At 42.8% G+C, this 10,056-nt stretch overlaps 1 long non-coding RNA gene across 1 annotated transcript; it reads left to right on the top strand.

Annotated features, from left to right (window-relative positions):
- Positions 1-7,053: 7,053 nt before the first annotated feature.
- On the top strand, positions 7,054-10,028 carry LOC149719736 (uncharacterized). Its single transcript, XR_016374680.1, has 3 exons — positions 7,054-8,365; positions 8,448-8,923; positions 9,012-10,028. It is a non-coding gene; the product is annotated as an uncharacterized LOC149719736 (long non-coding RNA).
- The last annotated feature ends 28 nt before the right edge of the window (positions 10,029-10,056 follow it).

Below are 10,056 nucleotides of genomic sequence, written 5' to 3'. Positions count from 1 at the left end.
TACCACGGAGTCAAACTTCACTTTCTCCGAAAGCCGCATCATGGATGTTTTGGCAACGGCTTTGGCCGCTAACTCCGTCCCAGCTACACCCGCAGCTACTACACCCTGCCTCTATCAAGCCCCCGAGGACGAGGAACTCTCCAAGCTGAAAAAGGAACTACGGAGTTTAAAAGACGAAAATCGTCTCCTCAAAGAGGAAAACAGCGAAATTCGAGAGGATAACCGCCGAATGAGGGAAGAAAACCGTCACCTCCGGTCCGACTTAGGCCACATACATCATGGCAATCGATGTTCCCTGTGCACTCGTACCGACAATCTAACCTCCTACTGCCGTACCCATCTTCCTTCTCGCCCAGTACATGAACAAAACACTCCTGATGCCTCTAGCAACTCACAACGTGGTTTTAGGGACGGCCCCTCAAACTTTAGAGGACGAAGTCCATCACCCTACCTGAACAATAACAGAGAGCCCTCAAGGAGGGATTCAACACCATCTAGAGGTCGCAGTCCTTCTCCTTACTTCCCCCAGGGACGTCCTACCTCCCCCTACCCGACTACGCGACGATCAGATTCTCCACATAGACCGGCCGAGCAAAGATTCAATAACAATCGAGACCAATTTAACAGCAATTCACGAAATTCGGGAAACGACAACCGACGGTGGAGATAGGGGATACCCCACCGTCATCGCCTATAGAGCACCCCCTTCTCTTCCAACGCAAACAAAACCATACCTCACCGTCATCGCCTATAGAGCACCCCCTTCCCTTCCAACGCAAACAAAACCGGACCCCTCCGGCCACACCTTTAGAGCAACCCCTTCTTCTCCAGTCCGAACAAAAACTAGTACAGATCAAAGGCTGTATAGATGGATCCGATAACCAACTAAACGTTGTTTTAGATACCGGGAGCATCAAAAACATTATCAGTCAACAAACCGCCCGGGGGCTAGACTTAAGAATAACGCCAGCCGAAAACATAGTCTTCAGAGTTGCTAACGGTGACAGCATAAAACCTGTCGGAAAAGTCAATACCTGCATTCAACTCGGGAAAAAGAAGCACAACATCGATGCTTTTGTTATTAATGATTTCACGTACGACTTACTACTTGGATTGGACTTCTGTTCCACGAACCGGGTCGTGATTGACTTTGGGTCATCACTAGTATCCATTGAAAACGAGACCCTCACCTTTGATCACCCATCGGACTCTGACGAACCAATTAAAATTCGTATCCTAAATGATCTCTCCATTCCACCTACATCAGAGGCCATCTTGAGAGTCACGTGTTCCGAAAACGAGGCCACCCTTCTCATCGAGGGGGCCGATAGAGTAGCCTAACAACACGGTCTGCTTCCTTGCAAAACTCTTACGGAATTTCACAAAGGCCAAGGATTCTTACGGGTAGCAAACCCCACCAAGCAGACGATAAGTCTAAAAGCCGATACCCTGGTGGGAAATGGATACCGTGTCACAGACCTCAACTATCTGGAAAATGATATCTCATCAAGCGAAACCCTACCCGACGACCTCCATATCGGAACCCAACTAACCCATCAAGAGACAAACACATTAAGAACTATGCTACGTAAATATCCAAAGATATTTTCAAGACACAGCACAGACCTTGGTCGCACATCACTCGTACCGCATCGCATTAACACAGGAACAGCAGCACCCGTTAGGTGTCAACCTTATCGCAAATCATACGCCGATGGGGAGACCATTAAGAAAGAAGTCGACAAAATGCTCGAGGGAAATATCATCCGAGAGTCCTGCTCGCCTTGGGCCGCGCCGGTAATCATGGTCAAGAAAAAAGACGGAACGCTGCGTTTCTGCGTAGACTGGCGCAAACTAAACGCCGTCACAAAAAAGGACGTGCATCCGATTCCCCGAATAGACGACACCTTGGACCGCCTATCGGGTTCATCACTTTTTACTACCCTAGACTTAGCACAAGGATATTTCCAAGTCGAACTCCACGAGGAAGATAAGGAAAAAACAGCCTTTGTTACACCCGACGGCCAGTACGAGTTTAATGTCCTAGGCATGGGCCTATGTAATTTCCCTGGCACCTTCCAGCGCCTAATGCACAAGGTTCTTGGGTCCCTGATGTGGCAAGTCGCGCTTGCATATCTCGACGACATCATAATTTTTTCCCGCTCCTTCGACGAACACCTCATACATCTAGAGGCAGTCTTAAAGCGCCTCGAAGAAACTGGCTTGAAAATAAAGCCGGAAAAATGCTCTTTTGCCCAAACTCGCATTAAATACCTTGGCCATGTTATTGATGGCGACGGGGTCTACCCCGACCCTCATTTGATAGATGCCGTGGCTCATTTCCCACGTCCAGAAAACGTCAAGGCAGTCCAACGCTTTTTGGGCCTCGCCGGCTATTACCGAAGGTTTATAAAAGGCTTTTCGTCCATAGCCAAGCCCCTGTCGGACCTCACCATTAAAAATGCGCCATTTGAATGGACCTCCGAGGTGGAAACAGCATTCAACACACTTCGGGAAAAACTAACATCATCACCTATCCTGGCTCATCCGATTTTAGAAGATCAGTTCGAACTCCACACCGACGCTTCCGCCTATGGGATTGGAGCAATCCTTAAACAACGACGTCTGGGGAAGGAGCATGTCATCGGCTACGCTAGTCGTCTTTTAAATAAAGCAGAGCAAAATTACAGTCCCACCGAACGGGAATGTTTGGCAATAGTATATGGGACGCAAAAATTCCGGCCGTACCTTTATGGACGACCCTTCAAAGTTGTCACGGATCACCACGCCTTATGCTGGTTGAAATCCGTTCGTAACCCTAATGGAAGATTGGCCAGGTGGGCGCTTCAATTACAAGAATTTGACTCCGTTATAACCCATAAAAATGGAAGGATACACAAGGACGCCGATGCTCTATCGCGAGCCCCTTTTAGTGGGGCCCCCCAAGAAGAGATACCCCTCCTAATAGCTGCCGTCAATCAAGCCAACACAATGAACCAACTTCGAGCCTTCGATATCGCTAAACTTCAAAGAGAAGAACCTTTCTTCGGACCTATTATCCAATACTTAGAAAATCCTGGGGGACACAATACGAAGATCGTTGCGAAAGCAGCTAAGCCCTACAAGTTGATGGGAGATCTCCTCCATCGCCAAGTAAAAACTGACGAAGGGTTCAAGCTAGTAATGGTCGCTAACAAAGAAATCCGTTCCCTGATTTTAAAGGCACTACACGACGACGCCGCCTCGGGCCACTTAGGCTTTCGCCGTACCTAGGACCGAGTAAAACAGCGCTTCTTTTGGCCGAAAATGTTAAAACACGTTGTTAACTATGTCAGTTCATGCATTCCATGCAACAAACAGAAAACCTACCCATTCCGACCGGCTGGGTTTTTACAACCAATACCCCCACTACAAAGCCATTCGAACGAATTGGATTAGATAAATTGGGCCCATTCCCCGACTCGACTTCTGGCAATAAACACATTTTCGTATGTACCGACTATTGTACAAAGATGGTCGTTGCCGCCGCGGCGCCTCGTGGGACCGCTGAGGAAGCAGCATCCTTTCTTTTGAAAGGCGTCCTATTAAAGTATGGCTCCCCCCGCGAGCTCATCACTGACAGGGGCCGAGAATTTGTCAATGCCCTTCTCCAAGAACTAACATGACTTTTTAAAGTACACCATAATACCACCACCGCTTACCACCCACGTACCAACGGTCAAACTGAACGATTCAATAAAACCTTAGCCGATATGATGTCTCAGTATGTCTCCGAAGAACACTCTGATTGGGACCAATTCCTTCCCCACCTTGTTTTTGCATATAATACTTCAATACACAGTGTTACCGGCTATTCCCCATTCTATCTTTTACACGGATACGAAGCCGATTTAAACCTTGACGCCGCCCTTGACCTTCCGGCCAGGGCTCTTAACACCCTTTTCGGACTACACAATATCGTATATGATCAACGAGCTCGAAACATGGCAGCCGAACGTCAAACGCTAGCGCAAGACAGAGACAAAAAACGCTTTGATAAAGGCCGCCGCGAAGTGACTTTCTGCGAAGGCGACCTCGTTTTTCTTCGCACTCCCCGACGTGTCCCCGGGCGTTCAGAAAAGCTGTTACACCAATTAAGCGGACCCTACAGTATTATTCGCCAAACAGCGCAAAACAATTTTGAAGTAGTGGATTCTACTGGGAAGAAGAAAGATATTGTCTCGGCGGAACGTTTGAAACCATACCATCCCCGACTACCCTTTCAGAAGAAAGTTCACTTTCACGACACCCCAGTGACCCATATTTTTAACACCGAAGAGGCGCCCACTACGTTCCATCAGGACCAGATCGCTCCTTCATCCATTACCAGAACCAATCCCATTGTACCCATAATGGTACCCAGCATTGGAAAAAATCTCGTGCAATCCGGGCCTAGTCTTACTTCACCAGTTGACACTTGTCCCTCAACTCTCCGACGCTCAACACGCCACCGTCTCTCACCAGATCGCTACGGTTACCCTTCACCATTTTAATGCGTTATAGCAAATTAATTCGCAAACAGCAACGTCGGGCTGTTGCACGTAATACCCGGATTACTCAACTCTCCCCTATGCCATCATTTGCCACGTCTCGCTTGGACCTTCACCTCTCGGTATTGGAACCGATATGTCCAACCACCTGTCGCAATATTCGTGATCACTGCCTCACCCCGGACATCATCGACGCATATCTTGCACTCATCAACCGCACCGCATCCCGTTCCACCTTCATCTTCCCTTGCCTTTTCTACACCACTTTGCAAAAGGTAGGGGCCGCGAAAGCCTCAATATTCGTCGACCAAGAGGAAGACCTCTTCGGCTATTCATTACTACTTATCCCGATTAACCGTTTCAACCATTGGAGCTTGGTCGCCATCGACCTTGACCACCACCGCTTTCAACACTTGGACTCGTTTCCACCGAATCTTAATCTTCTAGCAGAACTTCTCGCCTTCTTCCAGCGCGAAACATCACTGCGGGGTATTATTGATATGTGTTTTGAGAATTTCGATTGGACTGTGCCCCCACTACCGCGGCAAATGCATGGTGTTGACAGTGGTATTTTTTGTAGTGAATTCGCGCGGTTAACCATCATACGTGGTGAGTACAATTTTAACGCGGCGGACGTTGGTATTATGAATGCTAATACTAATATCATCTCAGTTTGGTTTGTATATTTATCCCTGTTTTATAATCGTAACTTTAATTATAACCCTATATTTGAGTTTGTTTTGCATATATTTTTTGTTTTACTAATTTCTTGTGTACATTGCTTGTATTTTTTGCCAATTATTTTGTCTTGGTCCCTTTTTGTAACCGCCGGGACGGCGTTTTTCTTTGCGGGGAACTGTCAGGTATAGATTGGCCACGGAGTCAAGATAAGATCATGAAAGCCCGTGCGAACCGGCCAGCTCTCCTGGTTTATGGGCCACCCATGCCACTCGGGTATAAAAGGACCCCTCGCACGGGCATTCGAGAGATTCGCTTCGGCGACAGTAGAGGGATAAGACCATTGGTGTCCAGCCCCTGCTAGTTCGTCTAAGTTCTCCGCTCTCAGATAGAGGGATAAGACCCTTGTTGTCCAGCCCCTATCCGAGAGAACGTCCCCGCAACCCTGAGATAAGTTCCGGCGACCCCTTGTTCATATGCCGAATAAAGAATATTTAAACGTACCATTCAACTGTCGTCTCACTTAAGATTAAGCCTATTCTGACTTATCCGTACAAATACTGACGCGACAATATAATAATAGTTTCGTAAATTGATACGGTAATGATCAAAAGAAAAATTTCTGAATTAAGAAAAGTCAAAAAAGTGTCACGCTTATGATGCTAATATGACGTTGTAAATTTATAAACTAATAACTCTTCCCAAGTTTTATTAATGATTTTAACATCATTTTATCTAACTAAAACAATCAAAAATATGTTTTATGTAGTCATTACATTATCCCTTTGTGGATTCACGTTAGCACGCGTCAAGCTTGTACTTGTGTTTGGACACGCTTTTAAGAGTATCGTGATCTACGCGCGAGATTTATTCAAAAGTTTTAAAAAGAGCTAAGTCTATTTTCCCTTTTTACCTCTCCGAGTGACTTATATCACGGAGAGGCTCTAATCTCGACGCATCTGTTAATGTGTGTGTCTGTTTATTTGTTGTTACATCCCAGCTAGGGGACCGCTTTCGCAGTTTGTTGTTCTCAATTTTCTGACCGCATCCACAGTTAACGGAAATCTAGAAAATTGATTTTCACTTAAGTCTAATGACACTTTCAATTATTTCATTATTTATCATGACCAACTTATGGCCTTTGACTATTCCACATACAAACTGGTCTCTCCTTACTTACTTCTAAACACCACCATATTTTGGTCTTTCTCCTTCCCACTTGAACACCAGTTTGTTCTAACTGTCTTTTAAACACCAACATCTTCTTCCCCCCCCCCCCAACTTCCAGACAATCTCAAAAGAGGCACACTCTGATGCTGTTTTCTATTGGCATTTTCTATGGAGTAATTTTCTTGGATTAATATTGAAAGTCCCTTTAAAGTAGCATTAAATGCATCTATGTCTAATTTAATATTGCTCCATGGTGGCAGATTATTAAAGGGTATGAGAAGCTTCGTTTGAAAAACCTCTGATTTATTTAACAAAAAATAGAATTAATTTCTGTGAATTCAAAAATATCAAGCTTTTAATTCTCCGATTTCTGGTTATTTGGCAGTATGTATTTGAAAATGCTTCATTTGAAATCCACTTTTTATGAAAGGCTAAAACGTTTCCCGTTGGCTGACGTCACAGATATATTTTTCATGTGAGATGGTGCCACTCTTTCTGCTATCAGAGTTTAGACTGGCGAGAAGCTCGAGACTTTTCGTCATTTTTCAATGGATTTTTAAAAAATAAACTTTGGTTCAGTTATATGAAAAACTTGATATTTTGAAAGTAGAGAGTTGAAAGTGTAACATAATACCACTTTATTGGTAAAATATGATATGAAATTGTAAATTCGCATTCCCTTTAACAGCCGATTTAAAACGGCATTAGCAGAAGTAAGAACTCTAGCAGACGCATTCAAATCCCTACCAGCGTTTCCATATTGTACAGGGTCATCTATGTACACTATTGTTTTAACAACAAATTCTAAGCAATAATTATTAAATGTTAACTCTATATAAAACCAGAAGTCCATTAAATTAGCCAAGGAAGTAAACAATTACAATAGCTGGTTTCGCGAACGTTCTGCTGGGTTAAGAACTCCTTCTAACTCCATGGATAGGGGGTTAAATTTTTCCCCTTTCCTAACTTTGTTAAAAATCTCGAGCTCCTATCTAGGAAGTCTTTCTTGACGTGAGCGGGGCGTGACTTCTTCAGCCCATGAACGCTGGATGATGTTTGCTTTATAAAAAAATAAAAAAAGGAACGGCCACGGTCGTTAAATAGTTTTTTTTTCCAATAGGTTTATGAAGAGTCAGAAAAAACAATGACCTTGATTGTTCCAAAATTCACACCCCTCATCCCTTCTCCTGATTCTGTGCTAAAGAGGGCTCGGTTTTTCAGTGGAAGGGGGCGTTTTCCGGTCCCTTTAGAGATACAATGTTCATTTTCAGCCAATAGTTTTTCTCTCTCAATAGGGCAAATTTTGGCCTACGAGTCGCACCTAAACCGGAGATCTGAGAAAAATTATCGCGAGGTGGCGAATGTGTTGCCCTTCTTCAGTATCACTACACAAGAGAGGGGAGTGCCAAACCCCGCTCTTGGTTACTTCCTAGGCTAATTTCATGGACTTCTGATAAAACTTAGTGTTTCAATTGCAATTTTATTTATGAGCAAAACAGTTTAAAATAACTTTGACAATTTTCTGTAAAATTAGGCCAACACGATGGTGCTGACGTAGCCCTCCTGCCATTCGTTTTTTAGCGTCCCACCGGACCCAAGCCTTTTCGCAGTTACGCCGCGTATTTCTCTCAGATTTCGCATCCTCCCCCATCATTTGATGGGATGAATTAAAATTGGTCTTTTGGCTTATCGTATCCGGTAGGAAGACACATTAACGGTTCTGAGTAAGCCGGAAGTTAAATGCACAGAACCATTTGTCATGGTGGTAACTAGTTCAGTATCTAAGGGCATGGATTAAATAACGCAATGTGATTGTTCATTCCCCCTAAAAGATAAAGTTTGCATGTCCCAAACGCCACCTAGCAGCAGCTACTATCCCTAACAGAAAGTCAAAAGAAAATTGGACCAAATATCATGTCCTTTGACGTCCACACTTAAAAACCCGCAGGAAGTTCTTAACGAACACCTTTTTAAGTTGAAAAGCAGCAGTTGGTATTAAAATTCATTATTCTTTTTTTGTTCTTGTTAAAAAAATTATAATTAATTTAACATGAATTACGTTCTTAATAGACCCTTCCATTATTGGCATTGGTGATGACAACTTTAAAGGGCTTTGGAGTGCGTCAAGAAATACCGCTAGAGGCAGTGAGAGTTGGCTTGCCTCCCCCGTGTAGTTAACTCTGGGCGAGTCGGAAGAGACCCCCGTCCTCTGCGCGTTGGTTACAAGTAATTACACGAATAGTCTATTATAAAAATTCCCATAATTCAAATATCGCCAAAAACTGGGCGACGCCGTCTTTAAAAACAGCCAAAACAATTTATTTTGCATAGAGATGGCGCTATATCCACATCCGCTTTGGTCCACTAAATTTGGGGAATGAAGAAGGGAATCAAGGATTAATTCGGTACATGTAGTTGGCGATAGCAATACATGGTTAACGCTGCGAGTGAATTATCTCTTAGCGTTAGTTAATCCATGGTTTGGACATGATCCTATGTGATAGTTTGTGGGGCCGAGGAGATGAAGTGCTTTTTCACTTTCTCAAGTAGGTTAATAGTGTTTATGACCCAAATAACCCCGAATTAAAGATAACATGTAATTAAATCTTACTTTTATATTTTTACAAAATGTAGGCATAATTTATTTATCTGTGCAATAAACTTTCGGTCCACTCCATACCTCGATTTCAAAGAGGCAGGATTAACCCGCGGAAAGTTGAGTTGACTGAGTTTGATGCAGTGGGAATGATTTAACTTTGAATATGTCTACTTTGATCTTGCTCAAACACAATTTGTAAATGATAAACTTAACCAAAATTATCGTACTATTGAACTATAATTGCCTTTTGTATAGCTACAGGATTACATAATTTTACAAATTGTTAAAAATATTCCCCAAACTTTCATTTTATTCGATGGAAAATGGACATAATTAACTTGGTTCATGCTATGTCTAAATACTAGAGATGGGCGATACCAGGCTTAACCCGATACTGATCGATACCGGAGCAAACATTAACCGATACCGATATTTACTCACTATGATCCAAAACCCGATACTTAAACAGATACCGATAATTTTTAGTAGTACAGTGCCATTTACATATGTATTAAAAATACTAGGCAATAATTATAGAGTAATTTCATGAATTATACTACCAAGTACAATGTTTAGAGGTTCTTCCAAAATAATATCGCCGCTTATAATATTGACATTCATAAAAATGTATTATCACCATCAATACATTACTGAAAGACCTAAAAATGACATGTAGCGCCATATAACGCATTTTAAAAGAGTATCGGTTTAGTATCATATTAAACGAACCGATCCGATACTATCGGGATTACGGCCGAGTATCGGTGCCTATGCTAAAAATCTCCCAATACCATTTGATTGTTTCTTTCTTACCTTATTTTTTCTTCTTCTTCTTAAGTGTATTAAATTGTTTCGGATCGCCCTACCAAAGTTCTAAATTTGTAAAGACAAATACTTACAAATATTTGTTTTTCGTTTTACGCATTATTTACAGGGTTGCCACGGAATTTTCATAACCAAATTCCCTGACTTTTGCAGCTTTTCCCTGACCTTTTTAGGCCGAATATGTGAATGTTTACAGCACGTTTTAAGTGCTTATAATTAAATCAACTCTCTATTTTAAAGTGTTAGTGCCACGTT

This window comes from Phalangium opilio, unplaced genomic scaffold (assembly GCF_054372755.1).
Source record: "Phalangium opilio isolate 3A_F unplaced genomic scaffold, DU_Popi_V2 ptg000002l_1, whole genome shotgun sequence".
NCBI lineage: Eukaryota > Metazoa > Arthropoda > Arachnida > Opiliones > Phalangiidae > Phalangium > Phalangium opilio.
This window is presented reverse-complemented; position numbering and strand designations above follow the sequence as displayed.